The sequence below is a fragment of the Lepidochelys kempii genome, chromosome 4, assembly GCF_965140265.1.
Source record: "Lepidochelys kempii isolate rLepKem1 chromosome 4, rLepKem1.hap2, whole genome shotgun sequence".
In the NCBI taxonomy this organism is placed as follows: domain Eukaryota; kingdom Metazoa; phylum Chordata; order Testudines; family Cheloniidae; genus Lepidochelys; species Lepidochelys kempii.
This window is the reverse complement of record NC_133259.1, coordinates 113,581,681-113,600,601: the sequence shown is the minus strand read 5'-3', so window position 1 is coordinate 113,600,601 and position 18,921 is coordinate 113,581,681. Positions and strand designations below refer to the sequence as shown.

The window sequence follows — 18,921 nt, the reverse complement described above, 5'->3', positions numbered from 1 at the left end:
TCCCTGTGCCTGGGGTCCTGGCTGCCGCCCCACATGCTCCGGGCTTTGCTACCACCCCATGCGCTCGGGGCTCTGCTACCACCCCGCGCGCCCGGGGTCTTGAGTGCCGGCCACTCACACAGGTCCGCAGGCCCTCCCAAAGCACGGGGCCCAGGGCGGTCACCCCAATTTGCCCTACCCAAGAGACAGCTCTGCATCCAGTATCTGTCTTTGTATGTATAAAAGCATTTAAGTATAGTAATTCCTTTATCCATAGTATTGATGCCATAATTGTACTTCTGACTTTTAAGACAAAAACGAACATAACATTCTATAAATATGTGTAGGGAAACAAAGGAAAGAATATTACAGTGATAGTGTCCTTTTACTTGGTTGATTTGTTTATATCTCCCTCTCACTGTTTATAGTAACCCTGGAAGCCTGATATGGAGTTATTTTCTTTTCTTATCAACATTGTTTATCTTGCTGTTTATAGCATGATATCTTTTGCAAATATGTAAGAAGAAGGTAGCTCAGATTCATAGATTCATAGAGTTCAAAACCTTCATAGATTCATAGAGTTCAAAACCAAAAGAGACCATTCGATAATCTAGTCTGACCTCCTGTATATCACAGGCTGTTAAATTTCACCTAGTTACCTCTGCATTAGGCGCAATAATTTGTGTTTGACTAAAGCATGTGTTCCTAAAGGTATCCAGCCCTTGTGAAGCCATCTGGAGAATTCATCATTTCCCTTGATAGCTTCCTCCAATGACTAGTCATGCTCACTTTTTTTTTTTTTTTAAATGTGTAATTTCTAACTTAAATTTGTCTGGCTTCATCTTCCAGCCATTGGTTCTTGTTATGCTTCTCTCTGCTAGATTCAAGAGCACTTTAATACCCAATATTTTCTCCCATGAATGTACTTGTACACTACAATCAAGTCACCTCTCAATCTTCTTTTTGATAGGCTAAACAGATTGAGCTCTTTAAGTCTCACTCCAAGGCATTTTTTCCAGCCTTCACATAATTTTCGTTGCTCTTTTCTTCGCCCTCTTCCGTTTTCAACATTCTTTCAATCTGTGGAAACCAGAACTGGATGCAGTATTCCAGTGCTCTCACTAATGCCATATACAGGTAAAATCACCTCCTAACTCCTTCTCACTACTCCCTGGTATATGCATCCAAGGATCCCATTCGCCCTTTTAGCCACAGTGTCACCCCCGCTGCTCACGTTCAGTTGCTTGTCCACTATAATCCCTAAATTCTTTTCAGAATACCTACTTTCCAGGATACAGTCTCCTATTCTATAGGGGAGACATGTTCCTATATGTATATGTAGGCATTCTAAATGTTCTGTATGGGATGCAGTCATTCTTCCTAGATGTATAACTTTGCATTTGGCTGTATTAAAATGCATTTTGTTTAATGGGCTCCTCAAAAAATGAAATCAGGTTTGTTTGACAAGACAGTGATAGTATTTCTTTCAGTCTGGGAAAACTAGGTTGAGAGAGAAGAGTGTTACAATCACTGTACATTTACTAAATTTAAGTTTTGTCAATGAAGTAATAATAAATTAGGAAAAGGAAACTAGAATTCCCAAAACTAGAATGGGAAAAGGATGTCAGAATCACCTTTGCAATATTGTAGGTATTCAATCATACTTCCTTCATGGATTTTAAGAGGAGGATATGGAAAAGACATTGCCTGATGTTGCCACTGTTCCACTACATCCTGAATGACTACTGTATTACAGGCATTCCAAAGGGAGAAGCTTTGTTGTGTGAATGCTCTCTCATAGGATCTTGCTTGAAAAAAGGCTCCATAGGAGTGCATGACTCTTTAATGTCATACTATTCCATTGAGTATACCATGCGTAGGGTGTTGGATTCATTGTGCAGTAGCAGCGTGGAACTCATTTTACAATGAGTTATTTTAAAACTTCCCTCTGCTTTTGTCCCAGTACTCCTTTTCTCATGATTGATCTGCTTCTAAAATGCAGAGGTGGAAGATAGCTAAACGCAGAAAACTGAAAGTAACATAATTGTGAAAACGTTAAAAAGGTTTCTTTGTATGGGCTGCATTGAAACTATGTTACATAACAAAGTTGGAATTTGCCAGGTTGCAGTAATATAGTAAACCCTTAAGCAATTCAGGACAATCCAAGCTCACAGATTTCTTGTTTTATGACTGTGGAAACGTTAAAGAAATGGGGAGAAAGGGGCCCGTGGGCAGCAAATATGTTTAGTGATCAATTCAACCTAGAGAATTCCTTAGTTTGAGAGGTATAAGATTGTAAACTCATATATTACAACATTCTGAATACAGGGAACAACGATTATATTAATGCAAATCTAGAATGCAATAAAAATGATAGAAGTGAGGTTTCTTTTACTTGATGCATATACAGAATCTAGTGACATAATGTTTGATGCTTTGCAAGACTGATTACTTGCTCTGCCCCTAAATGTCCCATCTCTTCATGTAGTTCTTGACATACCTGCCTTTTTGTCTTTTTCAGGTAATATCAGTTCATTTTTAACTTGGTTTTCTGATAAAAATATTTCATGTGTATCCAAATGCAACACGTACCATTTATGCATCAAGGCAGCGATCTTTCCACATCCTCCTGTCTTTTCTCAGCTATTCAATTTGTGCCCCAAGGACTTACAATGAAGAATTTTAGTAATAACTGGCTCTTCCTTCTGAGCTGCCAAAAGGTCTTCTCATGGAATAGGCTTTAGTGGATTTAATGCCCAGGGAGAAGTGTTCTACTGCCAAAGCACTGGCAGTAATAGCTGCTAACCAAGATACAAAGAAATGGCAAGGCACGTCCAAGGACTGTAAGACAGCACTAACAACATCTTGCTTCTCTCTTCTGTGAATTCTGTCATATATATTTTTTCCACATAAAGGGGCATGATGGATGAAGCATCTCTCCACATTAGATTTCTGCGGATGATATCTAACTTTGAAGTTAGTCAGCTAATTTTGCAACCCACCAGTTTGCTGTGACATTTGACCTGACAGAGGTGAAGAGATAGGTTTAGCTGGTTGTTATCACTGTAAACCACAAAGAATTGCATAATAGAGAGAGCCACAAAATTTGTCAGTTATGGACCATTTAAAAGCTGGAAACTCCAGCTTTCCTGAGTGAAGGAGATAATTCTTCTGAGCTGCAGTCTGTTTTCTTGACCTATAACCAATGACTCTTAGTTTACCTTACTGACATTGGTACAAGGCTGCATCTCGTCCCTTATTGAAAGCATCTACATGAAGGAGAAAGACAGAGACAGAATTATTATTGGTGGCTATAACCAGGCAATCAATCAGGTGGTTTAAAATACTTTGATGTTACTCAGCCCAGGTGACTGGCTGTTTGGAGGGTATCTGTCCAGACCCCTTTCCTTGCCCTTTGCCTTCTTTTTCTGAGATCACTTTTGATGGTGGTGTGTGTCAGATTCCATTGGAACAGTCAACAAGTCATACAGGAGTATGAAGTTCTGCTGTGGTTCTTGGTAGTTTCTCTGCACCACCAAGAGGTCATCAGAATCCATTTTATAACTTTCAGCAGACACCACCATTTCCAATTAATATATGACTCTCTAACTGTCGCAGTACTCTCCATACATTCTTCAGATGCTCTTCAAAAATACCACTGTACAGAAGGATATCATCCAGGTGTGGAATACACACCTCATCCTTAAGTTCCTCAAGACACTCTTCCATACATCATCAAATGGGTGTGTTTCTCGTGGGGTCCCACGGAGATCAGTTCTTCCCCTACTCTCATTAACATTTATAGTAATGATCTGAAGGAAAACATAAAATCGTCACTTATATAGTTTGCAGATGACATAAAATTGGGGGAGTATATACAATCCTATACTAGAAGCTAGAGTATATACAATCCTATATTTGAAGCTAGACAAATTCAGACTGGAAATAAAGTGTAAATTTATCAGTGAGGTTAATTAATCACTGAAACGATTTACTAAGGGTCATGGTGGGAAAATCACTGACCATTTTCAAATCAAGACTGGAAGTTTTTCTAAAAGATGTGCTCTAGAAATTATTTTGAGGAAATTCTATGGCAGGTGTTATACAGAAGATCAAATTAGGTGATCACAATTGTCCCTTCTGGCACTTCAATCTATGAATCTATGTATCACACTGGAAGGCAATAGGTGCATTTGTTTAAACCAAATGGAATTCTAACCCATTCACACAGGCTCCATGGAGTAATGAAGTCTATGAAGTGATGGCTTTGTTCAGCCATGAAACCTTGTGTGATGTGTCATTCCATATTCTTTATGAAAATATGCTTATAATATTGATATGACATAAATGAGATACACGAGAAACTGCTGAATTGGAATTCATTTGCAAATTGGATACTATTAATTTAGGCTTAAATAGAGACTGGGAGTGGCTAAGTCATTATGCAAGCTGGCCTATTTCCCCTTGTTTTTTCCTACCCCCCTCCCCCGACGTTCTGGTTAAACTTGGATTTATGCTGGAAACGGCCCACCTTGATTATCATTCACATTTTAAGGAGAGTGGTCAGTTTGGATGAGCTATTACCAGCAGGAGAGTGAGTTTGTGTGTGTGTGTGGGTGGTGGGGGGGTGTGAGAAAACCTGGATTTGTGCTGGAAATGGCCCACCTTGATTATCATGCACATTGTAGGGAGAGTGGTCACTTTGGATGGACTGTTACCAGCAGGAGAGTGAGTTTGTGTGTGGGGGGGCGGAGGGTGAGAAAACCTGGATTTGTGCTGGAAATGGCCCAACTTGATTATCATACACATTGTAAGGAGAGTGATTACTTTAGATAAGCTATTACCAGCAGGAGAGTGGGGTGGGAGGAGGTATTGTTTCATGGGCTCTGTGTATATAATGTCTTCTGCAGTTTGCCATTGCACTGCTCCATTCCCTCATTTCTGCTGTTTCTCTACCTCATCACAGGCAGCAGCATGCAACTTCTCAAACAAGGTCTCATCTGCAACTGGTTATCTTTTAAATAAGGTTGCATCACAGTCTGAATGCTATTATTCCACAGGCCTGTCAGGACTGAATGGAGGAACAGATTTTGTTCAAGGACAGAGTTGTATCTCAGGTCAAAGTCAGCTTCTTCTGAGGCAAACAATATGGTCTCAGATCAAGTGCTCAAACTGGGAAATCCTGAGGTGTCTCTTCTGGTTCTTATAGTGCTCTTGACTATTTAAAATAGAAGTTTAATCCCAAAATTGGCTTTATCACTCAGCAGGAGCCCAGCCAGCCCAGTCAGTCATGAACACCAGTCAGAAGTCACATGGATTTGAACACATAGCCACAGCATTGACCATGAGACAGGCTGAGCTTGCCAGCATCAGGTCACCTGACATGACTGGAGGCAGGATGGGGGCCTATCCCCTCCCTTTGCTGCTGGAGCAATGCGCCACAGAACTCACTCAGGAAGCTCTCAGGCTTTAGGTGAAGGGACAGATCTAGTACCAGTTTCAATCAATTTCAGATTTATAAAATCACAGTGTTTGGCTTCTGAAATGTTAAAACGAAACATTTTGGCTTTGGGGCTCTCTCTCTTTTTCTAAATGGATAATTCAGTGAAGTGAACATGAATTCGGGAAACATTTTGGTGTAATCAAATTTGCATCCTGAGGTCTAATCCTAACTAACAGACTATCTCTGCCCTGTGACAAGTCACGTGCTCCAACGTGAGTGTCTGTATTCTCTTTGAAATAATATATACATATAAACACAGTATAAACAACTAACCAAACTGTCGGATAGAAGAATGAAATTACATAATGAAATGCAGACAAGGCAAACAAAATTTAGCAGATGAAAAGCGACCACCTGAGGTGAAGCAGTTTAATACAGGAATATAAGGAACGAGATCTGAGAAAAATCTAAATGAGAAATTGCCTGTTAGGTGAGGTGAGGTTGTGAAGGCCTGGGAAAAAACAACAAATCCTCACAACGAAAGTGCAGAGAGGATGGGTAATTAGGTAACGGTAAGGGTACATTGAACTTATATGAAGACATGGAAAAGAGGTTAGTTTTGAGATTCCGCACAGACCTAGCTCCTAGCACAATTTCTAGATACTTACCAAAGGGATCTCTTTGGAACATGTGCAGTAAATGCAGGTCACTTACCAGCATTTTCTCACAGAAAAATTCTCTCCTGGCTTGCACCAGTTTTGCACTCTGTAACTCCAGCAGTAACTCAGCTGAAATCAATTTGCACTGGTATAAGTTAAAGGAGAATGAAGCCCAAATATTTCAGTATAAATATCTGGGGACTTGTCTGTTATTTTCCCTAACTGCTGGGCTGGTTGCAATCAGAAATTGAATGTATAGCAATACAAGACTAGAGATAATGGATTTCACTTGACCTAAGGAATATTTAATTTAACAGAAAGAAAAAAAATTAGTAAAATAGACTGAGGAATGGATCCAACTCCCCAAATCAAAACTTCAAGCTATGGCTTGACAAGGAACTAGGCCAAACAGAACCTCCTCCTCTGTGGATGCAGAGGGCCCTCTTTGCAGGGGAATTTATGTGATATTGTTGTGTAAGGGGAAGGGCTAGATATGGGGTGACAATTGGCACAGTACAATCTGCCTGCATGGCAGCACTACTATGTAGGGGGAGGGAGAAGTGCAGGTGGGGCCAGGCAGGGAAGCGCTTGGAGAGGGGTAGACCCAGAAGATCTGCTTCTTTGCAGATCTTCCTGTCCTAACCCACCAATCGGGGAAACATGTAGAGAGGTGCAGAGCCTAGTTCAGCCATTGGTTATAGTAGTCTCTTTTGGTGATTCTTATATTGCTCCACTTACATAGGTGTATCTGCCTACCGCCCAGCTTGGCTACTCAAGGAAGGTGATGATGGTCTCCAGATTTGAGCCCTACTGCAGACAGTTTAGAGGTAGAATCTAGAGGTGAGTCTAGAATCATGAAAAAAATCCTGATGATGAAAGGGGATAGAGCTGATCATTTATTAGCGGTCTCCTTCCAATTCTAGCAAATCCATGTTTCTAAGCCTTTATCTCATGGACCTGCCAAAGACAATAGGCTTCCAGCTTTATTTAAATAGAATCTTTATCACCTGGGTTCATTTACATAGCTACCGACTATTGTGTTTTTTTAAAAGCACCCACTGATCACTCCAATCCAGTCGAATTTCATAGCAGGATCAGTTAATCCAGCACCTGAAAGTTGGAAATGTCCTGCCACAAACCATCATAGAAAAAAGGTTTTGTTTGGATTTAAATATCTTAAATGCTTACATTTGAAATTTATATTATGCATTATTGTGGGTGAGAGTGATGTTTTGCATTTATTCTCCGCCCCCACCCTCCCGAGGTGGAGAATATGTGTGAGTTACTAGTTTTCACTTTTTAATCCACTTTTCTATTATCCTCACCCCTTTTTATAGAATCACATTCCCATCATGAATGATCTGTGAATAACTTAGTAATGGCAGGTGAGAAGCAATTTGCATATTCTAATTGAAATTGTCAAATGACTGGTTTTCTTATTAAGGTAACACACACATTTTAAGTTCGATTTGTACCGTGTAATTGATAGACGATTATGGCCACACAAGTGGAGACCTGCACAAAGCAATAAACATACCCTTGATTCTTCCAGCACCTCATAAATTGGTATCGGGTACATTCTGCCTAGCCTTACATGGGCAAGCAGTGTGTGAGGGAGTGTGGGGACAAGGAGTAAGAAACCTCTCCTAGTACAGCTCATGTATTGGCCAGAACGCACTGCAGTCAGAGGGGTGCAAGAACTGCTCCCTAATTAATCCTCCTGGTGTGATTGGTACTGTGACACTCTGAGGGCCACTCATTGCCTGCCCTGTAACTCTGTGCTGTGCAACTATGGTTCAGTTCCATGGCACCAGCAGCCTTCCCTCAAGCACAAGGTCTCACCCTGGCTCTTACCAGACTAGTTACTTCTTGCTGGATGACACCAACAGCCCTACCAGTCCTGAATCTCCCCAAATCCGTCCTCCTCAAGTTCTGAACTACCAGACATTCAGGCTATGTCTACACTCCCCACAATTTAGCGACACATCTGTGCCGCAACAGTTGTGCCTCTAAGAGGTGCACAGTGTAGCCACTCATTGCCAGTGGGAGAAAGCGCTCTTTCCCGCCAACAAAATAAATCCACCCCCAATGAAAAGTTCACACCTGCTCTTTTCATCAGGAAAACCGTTGTCATTCGGGGGGGGGTGTGTGTGTGTTTTTTTCACACTTCCAAATGACAAAAGTTTTACTGATGAAAGTGCTCTGTAGACAAAGCCTCAGACTGTTTCCCTCTGGTTCACCACCCCTGAAGGGGTACACCAGCCCCTCAGATGCCAACTTACTTTAGTGCACATACTCCACACAGTTTGCACACCAGAGACCTGCTTGGGTTGAAAATAAAAAAATAGTTCATTTAATAGATAAAGCACAGATTCAAAGAAGAAATACTGTGGGAAAGCAAACAGCTACAAGTTACACGGAAAAGAAAGATAGAAGTGCAACCTCAGGTTTTACTCGTTCATATTAGACAAAATGCATTCACTAATGCAAGTCACGTAATGCCTTAAGACAGTTTCTCAGCATACCCTCTACCTGTGGGAAGGATCCAGTGATCACGGGCAGCCTCCTGACACCAGACTGTCCCTCAAATTCTGGATAAAAAACCTCACTCCCAAGCCTACATTTAAAAGGCTTTTTCTTTGTGCATGGGGAAATTCCCTCTTGATAGCTGGGGATGTCTCAATGTCTTCCCATTAATTCTAATGATCCATCATTGTCTTTTCCTGGGCTGGACAATAGATAGTTATTTGAAGCCAGTGTTGTGTGCCCCCCTGGCTACTTGAGTGCTAACCTTTGTTTTGAGGTGCAGTTGAAGTTATAGAACAGATGAAGAGCACAGTTTTCTATTTAAACAAAAATTAAATAGATTCACAACCAGTCTGTATATATCTCTCATTGACCATCAAGTTCAGAACATTACAAGCTTTTATAAAAGACTTTACCAGATACACTTTTATAGCACTATAATACAGTATGCAATTAGTTGGTTTAACTGCTCATTTTGGGGGTTTAAACTTTCTGTTTTCCAGCTGGGGTATCTGATCATCACAGATACATCAAAGGGGACAGAGTAGTCAGAGCCTCCATCCCTGCCAGTAGAAGTGGGAGTAAGTTTGTTGAATCGCTCAAAGAGGTGCATCAATTTGGGTGTTCTCCCATGCACTGAACAACTCTGGAAAACATTGTGAGAGTGCTTCTTTTGGGACAATGTGGTTCCACACCATCTCCAAGCCAATGCTGTGCACACGCACATGCTTTGTATGCATTATTAGGCACATGATATTTGAGGCCATATATTTTCGCCTAATCAAGAAGTGCGGATATCCAGTATAGCTTCACTTCTTGAAATGCACTGTTGCTTTTTAAAAAACACTTTTGTTGTAGCGTCCTCTAATCCTTAATGGCCCGATTTTGCCATTCATGTTGAATAGTACTTCATTCTATGAGTAATCTTACTGATTCACAGTCATGCTGGAAGGGCATAACGAATGAGGTCCCACAGGGATCAGTTCTGGGTCCGGTTCTGTTCAATATCTTCATTAATGATTTAGATAATGGCATAAAGAGTACACTTATAAAGTTTGTGGATGATACCAAGCTGGGAGAGGTTGCAAGTGCTTTGGAGGATAGTATTATATTTCAAAATGATCTGGACAAACTGGAGAAATGGTCTGAAGTAAATAGAATGAAATTCAATGAGGACAAATGCAAAGTACTCCACTTAGGAAGGAACAATCAGTTACACACATTCAAAATAGGAAATGACTACCTAGGAAGGAGTACTGTGGAAAGGGATCTGGGGGTCATAGTGAACCACGAGCTAAATATGAGTCAACTATAGAACACTGTTGCAAAAAAAATGAACATCATTCTGGGCTGTTTTAACAGGGATATAAGCAAGACACAAGAAGTAAGTCTTCCACTCTACTCCACATTGATTAGGCCTCAACTGGAGTATTGTGTCCAGTTCTGGGAGCCACATTTCAGGAAAGATGTGGACAAATTGTAGAAAGTCCAGAGAAGAGCAACAAAAATTATTAAAGGTCTAGAAAACATGACCTATGAGGGAAGATTGAAAAAAATGGCTTTGTTTAGTCTGGAGACGAGAAGACTGAGAGGGGACATGATAATAGTTTTCAACTACATAAAAGGTTGTTACAAGGAGGGAGAAAAATTGTTCTTCTTAACCTCTGAGGATAGGACAGGAAGCAGTGGGCTTAAATTGCAGTAAGGGAGGTTTAGGTTGGACATTAGGAAAAACTTCCTAACTGTCAGGATGGTTAAGCACTGGAATAAATTGCCTAGGGAGGTTGTGGAATCTCCATCATTGAAGATTTTTAAGAGCAGGTTAGACAAACACCTGTCAGGGATGGTCTAATACTTAGTCCTGCCATGAGTGCAGGCAGGCCTGCCAACGGGGACGGGGGGAAGGGAGGAGCGAGGCATTATTGCCCAGAGGCCTGGGAAATGTAAAAAGGCCCAGGAGCTGCCGCAGTAGTGGCCGGAAGCCCGGGCCCTTTTAAATCACCCAGGCAGGCTGCAGGGCGCCTGGGCGCTCAAGACCGCTCCAAGTCCCACGCTTTGGGGGGCCCCACGGCCAGCGTGGGCAGTCCCGGAAGTGACGGATTTGTCACTTCTGCCCCGTGCCCTGCCCCCTTTTAGGGACAGCGTTGGCTCTGAGGCTCGGAATTTCTGTTGGTGAGTGTGAGTGCAGGGGACTGAACTAGATGACCTTTTGAGGTCCCTTCCAGTCCTATGATTCTATGAAATACATTGAATTACTCATGCAGTAAGGTACTACTAAACATAAAAAGGGTGCTATATCTGGGATGTAATTAAATATAACTAATGAGAGCAATATGCATGGACTATATGCTCTCCTTGTTGCATGCACATTAGATCTCATTGATATCACTGGGATTTCCACACACAGAGCAAAGGGACTATGAAACCCATGTTATAGATACTCAGGAAAATCCAAAGGGATTATATAACCCATGTTTTGGATACCCCGAAAAGATGAGTGTAAATTATTTATAGCTGCAAATTATCTTTTCAAGAGTAATAAATATGAAGCCATATTTGTAAGTTCCACAGTGATATACTTTTATGAGCTCAGAGCTGCTGTTGTATAAATTCAACAGAGAGAAGCTGTTTGGACTTGTTTCAGATTTCCCAAATTTCCCTAAAGCTACAGGAGCAAAGCATTTATTTCCCTATTTGACATGTTACAAAGAATGAAAAGCAAATCTTTTATCTATTTACTAGAGAATACAGCTAATAATTAAACTATTTACTTCTCCTATGCAGTCTGGTTGACTTGTGTGAAAATGAAAACTATCAGGTTGCTTAGAGTTTGAGGGGTAAATTGTGACTAGGCCTGCAGGGGTGCTAGAGGGGACATATTCAGAGGTTACTAGGTAGAGCTGACAGGAAAAATTCTGATGAACCAATTTCCCAGTTTGGAATGTTTCACTGAGACGGCCCAATTTTGCCAACATTCCGATGGACCCCAGGTTTTGAAACTATCAGGTTTCTATCAGAAACCTGTCTAATTTCCTGCCACTTTGCCTGCCTGGCTCAGCTTCCAAGAGCCATGCATCTGATGATCTGAGGTCTTCCAAGGTCCATGACTCTACGACAGCCATTCATGCAGACAGCCCTGTAACCACAGTTCCATTACCTTTTGAAGGGAATTTTGAAATATTAAGTACATGCTTGCACATGTTCCCTATACCCACATCCAGTGTTCACATACGCTGCTGGGCACAGGTATAATGTTATGTACACTCGTATACCTGCGTCCACACTGCCTCTGTTATGCAATGTTAGTGGGGCAGTGTTTCAGGGGCAGTATCCCAGGGAGACCCTCTAGGAGCTTCTTTGCTGTGTGTTGTTCGTACTGTCCCATCTTCATACATTTGCCGATGGTGGTTCCTGACCACATCTCCCCCTGCCAAATTGAATGGAAGACATGGAACAATGGGATGATGATGTGGTTCTCCACATTGTCCTTAACATGGGACAAATGTTTATGCAGTGGAGGAGGTGATTGGTGAGATGCTGGATGGAATTTGAGCCAAACTTTCTGGCACCTCAAAGAAGGCTGACATTTGCAGAATCATAGACAAACCATTCAGCTCCCATGGTACAGATATGATGGACGTTGGTATTTCTACAGTGTGCCCAGGGATGGACCATCACTTCTGGTACAGGAGGACCAGCACGACGTGGTGGGATCATATTGTTTTGGAAAATAGAGGTGACTAGCAGTGGCTTCAGAACTTATGAATAAGAAAACAGACGTTCATGGAGCTGGGTGAGGATCTTGCACCAAACCTCCAGCACCAGAACACTCAATTCAGGGCAGGAGCAGCTGGCTATTACCCTGTGGAAGCTGGCAACATTCAACAGCTATTGGTCTGTTGCAAACCAATTTGGGGTTGAAACGTCTACTGTTGGGGTTGTGATTGTGCAGGTTTTGTGAGGCAATTAACACTGTGATCTACCCATGGGTAATTGCCATAAGGAAAGTTCCAGAAATAATATCTGGATTTCAGAGGATGGGGTTTCTGAACTGTGAAGTGGCCATTGATGGCATCCACATCCCAATACTTTGCCCACCAAAAGGGGCGAGCGGGTATGTGAAATTCACTCATTCTGTCATTCTGCAAGGCTTAGTGGACTTCAGATGCAAATTCATTTATACCAGTGTCGGAAGCTCTGATAACGTCCATCACACCAGTGTGCTGAGGAGATCAGGGTTATACTTAAAGGGGGAAGAATGGACTTTATTTCCCAGAAACGACACAGTGTGTCTGTGCCAGCCCTTATTTTGGGAGACCCTTGCTTACCCATTCCTAACTTGGCACATGAAACCGTACCCCATCATCAGTGACCCTGGAGAAAGAGAATTCAGTTATTGAGGCTTTGTCTACACTGGAACCTGAATGACAAAACTTTTATCATTCAGTGGTGTGAAAAAAACACACACATCCCGAACGACAAAAGTTTTGCCAACAAAAAGCACTTTGTCGGCAGGAGAGGTCATTGCGGGTGTAAGGTTTTTTTTGGCTGGAGAGCTCTCGCCTGCTGACAAACAGCGGTTACACTGCGCTTCTTTTAGCGCCAAGGCTGTAGAGGCACAGCTGTGTCGCTAAAAGGTGCATAGTGTAGACATAGCCAAACTCAGTGACTTAATGGTCATGGAGCACACATTTGGTAGGCGGAAATCTCATTGGCAGTGCCCGCTCTCATCTGGATGCAAATATGGCAAATGCTCTTTGTACAACCGTTGTCTGTTTCACACTCCATAACGTTTGTGAGGGTGAAATGGAGCGCTTCCATCCTGAATGGTCTGAGGACAAATCTGATTTATCAACTGTATAGGCAGTCGGATCCCACCCACATGCAGACAGCCAGATCCCACCCTGGCACACTGGCCCAATGGGCAAGGGAAATCAGGGAAATATGTACACAGCAGGGAGACTGAGGATGACACCTGCCTGTGCTTAGGATGCCTTCCCACCCTGTGCAGCTGTTGGAAAAGCACAGGAAGGAGCCTTGGCACATACTTGTGAGGCTCCATACCTTTGTGAAGGTTATGTTCTCCTGTAGCTACAGATTCTTATCCATTGGTTCCTGTGACAATTCACACATTACAGACAATTCTAACAAGGCACCTCCATTGGTTAACACCTTAGGGTTGGGTTTGTACTGTGAAGGGTGGCAATTGAGTAAATGTAAAACAATCATTATGCAATGCTTTTATCTTAACTGTTCACAGTTGTTTACAACCCTTTATTATCAGGAGCACTCAGTCTCCCTTACCAAACTTACCAACATTTGCTTTAGGGGGGTACCCTTTTTTTCTAACCATTCATTGTCAGCAACACTAACTGCACTTTGACACTGGTGTAGAGCACTAATTGCTATTAAGGTTGAAACTGGTCAAGGTTTGAGGTGGGGAGGAGGGGCCATTTAATCACTGGGTAGTGAGCATGCCTGTATTGTGAACCAAGCCGTAAAGACGTTTTTCTCCCCTTTGTGAATTCTGCTGGATTTACAACTAGCAGTGCTTTCTCTTAGTACTTAACCCTACCTGCACTTTCCCCATCCCACCTTTGTGTCCTTGGGAATGTGGATATGTCTTCAACTGGGAGTGGGGAGATTCTGGGTGTAGGATAGATTGAAAAGTGTTTGCAGTATGATGGCACCGGACAATTACACCATTCCAGTTCATGTGCTGTGAATGAGGCACCCAATCCCAAAGGTGAAAACATCTTATGTTCATCAGACTTAGGGAGGAGGGTCCTCACACAAGTCAAGGACTCTTCTTTAACAGTTATTGAAAGTACTATATTAGACAGGTAAGTAAAATATTTTTTAAAAAGATGGAAACCAACAAAACATAATGGGACTGAATCCATGAACAGTGGGCTAAATGTTAAAGTCTCTGCACCCATCTCCTTACCCTCCCCTTGACGAGTGTGGAACCACAGGGGAAAACTGGTCTTGGGGACAAAAAGGGATGTCTCCTGCCCAGAGTGGGGGCACTTGGGAGGGTTCAGGGACTCCTGCAGGCTCATTGTTCCAGTCCTGGACACTCAGGGGAAGTCCCAGAGGGGTTTAGGTGCGAGTGGAGGGTGTCATCCAGGAAGTCTTGCAGGCTCCTCCCAGTCACTTGGGGAGGTTGGGTCCTCCACCTCAGCAACACCCTGAGTGGCAGCTGGAGGAGGAGAAGGTGGAAGTTCATGGACAGGTGCAGTGGCCAAGTGCCCATGGCAGCAGGCAGACCCTGAACTCATTCAGCCACCAGTTCTATCAGCTTCTCCATTAGGGAATGCTATGGGGTCCCTCTTGCTCCACAAACTGGTTCATCATTGTCTATTCCTGTGGAAGATCCAATCCTTCCATGCCCTGAGGAACTCAAAAGTGCTCCTGAGACCTCTTGTGTATGCCAATGAGCATCTCCTCCAGGGTCCTTCTCCATCTGCCTCTGCAATCTCTGGGTGCTGCTCCTTCCCTCTTGGTGGAATGGCAAAGGTCCTGCCGATTCAGAGACAAGAGTAGCATTTTATTTATAATATTTTCTCCTTTGGAGAAGCTGAGAAATCCCCTCTCTTCACCTCTATAACAGACCTTTACTGTAGATGGACACAATTTTGATATTTTTCAACACTCCAGGAATGTGAATCCTTGGTTCTCAGACAACTTTTGCAGCCAATGAGGAAGGAACAGAGGCCACTAAGCATACTAATGTTTTTTTAAAATGTAAAATGTTCCTAGTGTCTCAGGGGGAGGGCAATGTGGGGGAGGGTGGGGAGTTCCTTGTAGGGGCTATGTCACCAGTTTGCCATTTCTTAGAGTCATAGAGTTTAAGGCCAGAAGGGACTTCCAGATCATCTAGTCTGACCTCCTGTAATCACAGGCCACCAACCTCATCCAGCATCCACACACTAAACCCAACAACCAAAATTAGACCTTCTTTAAAGGCTGGCCAACATATGGAGAACATAAGAATTTTCAAGAATGGAAAAGAGAAGTGGTTTTCCAGTCCTGTGGTTGAGATCCAGCAATTTATGCTAGAGAGATGTTTCTGCTGATGATCACCCCTCTACATATTACTGAATAGAGGGCTTTGGTCAGCTATGAAGATTTGTTCTGCTTGTGATTCTGGCAGACCAGGTGCCAGCTCAAGCCAAAGCCTCTAGGTCTAAACTGAACACTGACAAATACATAGCTGAAACCAACCTGTTTGTTAAAGTAGGTATTAGAATTATAAGAATGTGTTTAGTGTTTATGAAATGCTCATAAGTTGTTGCATGCATCAATTTCACTTACAATATCTGTATCCCATGTTATAAGGTAACATTTAAGTGTTTGCTCTGTAACTGTGTATCACCAGACAGCAGAGAAGCATTAGTAAATGTGAAATATTCATTTCCAACAGGAACTGTTATCTCCTGGCCTACAAAGGAGGCCCATCAGCATTCGACGAACTATTGTGGAACATCAGGGGACAAAAGACTTTGATTCCTCTCTTCCACCCTCATGAAGAGGATATGTGCAAAAGAATTCCTCTCAACATCTGAATTTGCAACTCAAAGGAGAATGGGGGAAGGAATAAAAAGCCTTAACAAAGAGGAATTTTTATGCTGCTTGGACATTGAGGGGCAAGGATTACTAAGTATAAGCAAAAGATCCCCAGTATTTTGGCCTGGGTTAGTCCTAAAGGACATATAGAGCTTGCTTATCACAGAAACTTCTATTATATTTTGAAACTGTAGATTGGAACTCATTTGTGTGTATATAAATGTTTCCCTGCTTTAACCTGGTAAATAATTCTCATTTCCTTTTCCTAATTTCTGAATCTGTATATAGTTCATTAGAAGATTGGCTACAAGCATTGTCTTTGGTGTGAGATGTAAGGTACAACTGAGCTGGGGTAAGTGGCTGGGAGTTACCTGAATACTGCTGTGATCTTTGGTGTAAGGGACCATTTATCACAAAGCTTATCTGGGTAGCAAGATAGATCATAGTACTCAAGGGGACTGTCTGTGACTCCATGTTAAGGTTGTTATAGTGCTTGAGGAGTTTACCTGGGTGCTTCACTGTCAGAGCCAAAACTAACTCTTGTTTTCCAGAAAGGAAATCTTGGAGGCTTCCTATATGTCCTTTATGCCCCATGACTCCAAGAAACACATTTCAGCAGTGAACTGTCCTACATGATTTCAGGTATGAAATATTGGCTATGCATCTGCCACCAGTGAGCCTTATATGTAAATGTATGCATGTCTAGAAAGACATGCTTTTAAAATTAAATAGGCAGAATTTCACTTATATCAGAGTGCTACAGTGAAACAATTCCTCCTATTAGAGAGTTTCAGCTTGATATGATGATTCAAGTTCTTTGTTCCAAATCAAATAAAGAGCAGAAGGGGAAAAGAGTAAACAAAAATGAGCTGAAGCTCATTAAAATCTATTTAAAAATGATCTTATTAAAAAAAAACCTATTGCAAATAGCGATGTAACCTCGATTAATGAGGTGTGGTCTGATTAAAGGAAGTCACTTTAAAATCACTGTCTGTTTTCACTTTCATCAGAAGAGCTGCAGAAAGATGTCTTTTTTAAAATGGAATTGTTCAGTTATATTGTCTAGCTCTCATTAATAAGACACATAATGCACACTGGTTACTGTTGGCAAACTAAAGATTGATTCTTCTAGACAAATGACCTGTTTTCAAAAGAGATGCACAAAATGGGGAAAAAATCTTGTGAGAATCAAGGGCTGCTGGAGGTTGGGTTAAAAAATTTCACAAAACAAAGAAGGCTGAGGAAGTTTCTGTTAAAAGTCATTAAGGGGGAAAACAGTCTGTGGGGTCAAATCTTTTTCTCAATACACAGTTTAGGTGTCCTGGCTATGCTCTGAGCTGGGTAGGACCCTTCCACCAACCTGGAGAGCGGCTGAGATTGGTGGACTTGTTTACTGGCATATCTTTTGGACCTGACTCCAACCTGTCCCCAACCTTCCCCCACCCCTCCCCCGAACTGTTGAGCTGTGTTTTGTAGCATGCACAGGTGTGGACTCCTTTGTGGGCTGGATGTGAGGAACAGCACTATGAGACTGCCTTTGGAGCTAGAGGCAAGATTCCAACTGACTTCAATGGGAACAGGATTAGTTTTCAATTATGTTGCTTCCAGGGTCCTCAGCAATCACAGGAGAGGGCAGATTTTCCCATTAATGATATGCAGAGAGGTGAGGAAACACTAATGTCTTGAAACATAAATCAATCAATTCCATAAGCAATTCACTTACGTGAAGATCCCAACCACCCCTCCCCCACCTCATCCACTATATCAGCCTTGCATTGTGGAGCAAAACCTAGCCTGATTCTGATCTCTTACACCAGTGTAATTCTCCTACTGCAATAGGATTACTCCTGATTTACACCAATGAGAAGCAAAGCCAGGCCCCTATTGCATTCTGAGATGGTGTTCAATGCATCCTTTTCTTTCTTTCCCTCTAACACTTGTGGGTGAGGAAAGGCTGTTTTCAACTCTTTTGTGCTCAGTGCATGTTCTCCCATCTACCGCTCTCTCAAACATGCAACTCACAACTAAAAAGACACTGAGAATGACTGTATTTCGGGTTATTTATCGATCATTCCACATCTAAAAGAGAAGAAAGGAAGCTGGCTCTTCAAACTTTATAAAAGAAGAAAAAAATAACCAAATGGAATTTTACAATCCACCCAAAACACAAGTGATAGCTAATTCTGCCTTTCAAGTTAGCGTACTGGTCACTATGGGTATGTGTACACAGTGAAGAACCCTCATTCCCTTTCCCCTCTTCCCTCAGTTGGCCCATACAGCTGGCTTGGGCTAAGGAGCTGTTTCATTGCTGTATAGACTTCCAGACTTGGGCTGGAGCCTGACCTCTGGGACCATCCTGCCCCACAGGATCCTAGAGACTGGGCTCCAGCCCAAGCCTAGAAGTCTACACAGCAATGAAACAGCCCTGCAACCCGAGCCCCGTGATCCTGAGTTGGCTGGCATGGCCCAACTGTGGGTTTTTCTTTGCTGTGTAGACATACCCAATGGGGATGTGATGTGATGTTCATCTTTAACCCCTTCTCCTTCAACCAGTACAATCACTGGGCAGCTGACATATACCTCAGTTCAGAGCTAGAGATGGATCCTATGTAGCATATACCACACAATTTCACATATCTGCCACATTAGACACTAGAGCTGGTTGGACATTTTTTGTTAAAACAGTTTTCATCCGAAAAAGCAGTTTTGAAAAAACTGAAAATTTTAATGAAATTGTGTTGGTTT

At 42.3% G+C, this 18,921-nt stretch overlaps 1 long non-coding RNA gene across 1 annotated transcript in view; it reads left to right on the top strand.

Moving 5' to 3' along the window:
• The window catches only part of LOC140910745 (uncharacterized), a 23,056-nt gene extending 4,135 nt beyond the window's left edge, over nucleotides 1-18,921 (top strand). The window contains exons 2-3 of the long non-coding RNA XR_012158715.1: nucleotides 6,824-6,921; nucleotides 16,034-18,921. This is a non-coding gene — a long non-coding RNA (uncharacterized lncRNA). The remainder of the gene's footprint in view (nucleotides 1-6,823; nucleotides 6,922-16,033) is intronic.